A 4214-nucleotide genomic window follows, 5' to 3' on the forward strand; every position below is an offset into this window, starting at 1 on the left:
CCCCCATGGCCAAGGGGGTGGTCCGGCCACCCCCAGACCAGCCAGGGGTGGCTGAGCGACCCCCTTGGCCAAAAATGGGGTGGTCCGGCCACCCCATTTTGGCCAAGGGGGTGGCTTCCCGATTTCTTTTTCTTTTTCTTTTTTTTCTTTTTTTTTTTAAATTATTTTTTTTATTTTAATTTATTTTATTTATTATTATTATTTTAATATTAATGACCAAAACGACGTCGTTTTGGGTTGGGTGGTGATGTAGTTCTGAAGCTCAAAACGGTGTAGTTTTGGAGTAAAAACGACGTAGTTTTGTTTAAGTCCAAAACGGCGTAGTTTTAGTCGAGGGTAAAATGGGTATAAAAAGTTAAAAGGGTCCAAATTGATAGCAATTGAAAGTTCAGGGGACTAAATTGAGAGACTTTGAAGTTCAGGGGGGGTATTTCAAAACGGGTGGAAGTTTGGGGGTCCTAAGTGAAGTTTCCCCTAATTTTAATTTTTATTGCATAATGTACAACAACTTTGATAGTGATACAATGAAATGATAGGATCAAGTGACAATCAAAATTGAAACAATTGAAATTAAAGATTCATTCAAACATCCGTTTGATCATAGTACATTTGTTCAATCGATCATGATAGGATCAAATGATCGATGAAACTTGAAACAATTAAATTGAAGGCTTGATTGAATATCCGATCAATCATAATGAACTAGTTCGATTGATCGTGATAAGATCAAATGATTGAAACAATTGAAATTGAAGGTTTGATCGAATATCCGATCAATCATAATGAATTAGTTCGATTGATCGTGATAAGATCAAATGATTGCAACAATTGAAATTGAAGGTTTGATCGAATATACAATCAATCATAATGAATTAGTTCGATTGATCGTGATAAGATCAAATGATTGAAACAATTGAAATTGAAGGTTTGATCAAATATCCGATTGGTCCTACCTAGTGCATTTGATCGATCGATCGTGATAAGATCAAATGATCGAACAAAATTCAAACAAATTACATGTTCGATCGAACATTGAATTGAAGTCTAAGCATTTTATATTATATTAGTGCATTACTTAAATTGATCGGGATACAATCAATACAACTTGACATGATTGAAGGTTCAATCAAACATTTGATAAAATCAATTCCGATCGATACTATTACATATTAGTCTGATCGATCGTAATGGGATCAAATGTTCGGTCAAACATCCGATCGATCATAATGAATTAGTTCGATTGATCGTGATATGATTAAATGATCAATCAAACATCTGATCGATCCTAATAGATTAGTTTGATTGATCACGATAGGATCAATCGTTCGATCAAACATCTGATCGATCGTAATGAATTAGTTTGATTGATTATGATAGAATCAAATGTTCGATCGATCGTACTGAATTAGTTCGATTGATCGTGATAGGATTAAATGTTCGATCAAACATCCGAGCGATCCTAATGAATTAGTTCCATTGACTGTGGTATGATCAATTGATAGATCAAACTACATACAATTGAAGGTTCAATCGAACATTCAATTGAAGGTTCAATCGAACATTCAATTGAAGGTTCAATCCAACATTCAATTGAACTATTAGCTTTTTATATTATCTTAGTGCCTTAGTTATATTGATCTTATATTATCTTTGGATTTTGTATTATTTTATAACTAGTTATAAGAGAAATATCAACTTAATGATCTTTATCATAAAAATTTTATAAACGGAAATTTTTAGTTAATATTATAATAAGAAAAACATATTATAAGAGAAAAATTACAAATAAACAAATAAATAAAAATTAAAAAATTGGTAGTATAATTTTTTTTTGGGAAAATTATAAAAAAGATACTAAAGTAGCCTCCCGAACAACCAAATTGTATAAAAATGCCACTTATTTTTAATATTCATATAATACCCCTATTATTTTAACAAATAAATAATAAAATAATTGAAAAAAAAAACGAAAATTTTTTCAAAAAATAAATTACAACTTGCTTCATGTTTTTTTATATTTTTCTCATTTATTTTGGAGCCTTTTTTTTTTATATATTTTTCTCAATTTTTTTTTTTTTTTTAAGAAAAATGCCCCAAATAGCCACTAATTGAGCTGCACCAAATAATTTGCCGCCATCTAGTAAAAACTGGCGGGTGCTCAAATTTTCGGAGGAAATTTGTTTACCAAATCCCACGACCACGTACATGATGATGAGCTGCAGCTAATATCAGTACTCTCACTCTCTCTCTCTCTCGATCTCTCTCTCTCACTCTGTACTCTGGTAGCTCTCTTTCCGGCGCACCTCTCTCTGCTAGCTCTCACTCCGGCGCACTTAACGCTCTCCTGTAGCTTTCTCTCCAGTATGAGTTTTTCTTAACCCTTGAAAACCTTAAATGAGTTTCTCCTCTCTTCTTCTCTTTCTATTTTGCATCTGCTGTTCATGGGTTGCAGTTTTGCGTCTAAAATGGTTGATTTTTGTGGTTTCTATACTGTTTCCTGTGATTTTTAGTATTGGGATATTTTCAAACATAGTAGGAGGCTAATATTTGATCATTTCAAGCTTGTGTTGGGTGTAAATTTATTCAATTTTGCTCTTCATTTTGTTGTCAATACTGTCTCTGGAGAAAATCCAATTGATTTCTTGATGGCAAATTTACTAACCTGTAGAGTATACCCCTTTATTGGTACAGAGTACAAATAAGAGTAAAAAGGCTAACTTAAAATGTGAGATACAGAAAAATAAAGAAAAAAATATTCATATTTATCAATAGTTTAGAGGAATAAGAATTAGCAAAAACTATCTCAAGCATGCATATACAGAACTCAAAAAAAATTGGAGTTTTTTTATTAATTTTTTTTTTTCTTTTTCACAAACCATTCCATCAAAAGATAGAAACTACACATAACCAAAGCTGAAATGAGAGTAAGGTACTAGGTGCAACACAGAACAATATGATTTTAAATTGTTTTTAAAAGTGCTAACCCCATGCCAAAACAACCCAACTAGTGCAACTTATATATCCCATCATTCTTTTCGGCATCAATTCTAATCTATCAAAGGGTCCAAACAGAATTTTTTCTTTTTAATCTCTCTAAAATGGCTACAAGTTCACATACCATCTATACAAGAGAGTTTTACATTTTGTGGTCAACCACATGAAAGTTACAATTGAAATGATTCATATGTTGCCCAAAGGTAGTATAACATTCACCTATGTTTGAAATTCGAGAGTTCTAAGATAAATTATGTCTGGTATGATGCATGACAGAAATGCAGTAATCCTAAGCATACTTGTTCAAATTGAAACAAATCAGTTTAAAACCATGAATCAATGAACCTGCATCACAATTAAGTCACTAAATTAAAGGACAAACAACGTGAACATGCAGTAAATTATGTGGCACCAACGTTTTTTTCTAGTGTAATGGTTGCTATTTATGTGTTGCAAATCAGTGATTTTTGTTCAAGGGATCACACATTAACTAATCTAAACAAGGTAGAGGAGAAACATAAGTATATTTAAGCATGTACTAGATGGAACTTACTCTAAACCAAGAGATAACAATTAAATGGAGGACCATTAATATAACTATGTATTTCATTGAACAAACAGATATACTACAAAACTTTTGTTTTTCTTTTCCTTCTTAGAGATTGTTAAACTTCAAACCCAAAACATTAACAATGTAGGAAGAGAAGAGAGAAATTGATCATTCTTGAACAAAGTGTGTAGTATGCAAGACAAGCAATAAGAAAAATACACATCTAAAACTTTGTTTATTATCCCCGTTCATAAAGGTCATTCATTTATAACACGACCTGCAAACCCGACACAAACTCAACATGGATCTAGCGAGTTATAATTAAAAAGTCTGACTCGTTTAATTAAATGTGTAAAATTAGGGTTGATCCGTATAGTCTTATACGCATACCTTGACACAACCCGAACTCGAAACACAAGAAGTTGCCACCCCTAACTATTCATGGCCAGGGTAATTAATAGTATTGCAAATTGGGGAGGATATATGAAAAATAAAATTTATGACATTACTTGTAAATTAACATTCTAGAGCCATGTTGTATTATTTGATTAGTTTGATGTAACATATGGTTAATTAATTGGATGACATATTGACAGAGAGACATTTAAAAGTAGATAAAAAAATTAAAGATTTAATTGTCAAAATTGAAATCGCACGAAAACCCTAATAA

This window comes from Corylus avellana, chromosome ca10 (assembly GCF_901000735.1).
Source record: "Corylus avellana chromosome ca10, CavTom2PMs-1.0".
Taxonomy (NCBI): Eukaryota; Viridiplantae; Streptophyta; class Magnoliopsida; order Fagales; family Betulaceae; genus Corylus; species Corylus avellana.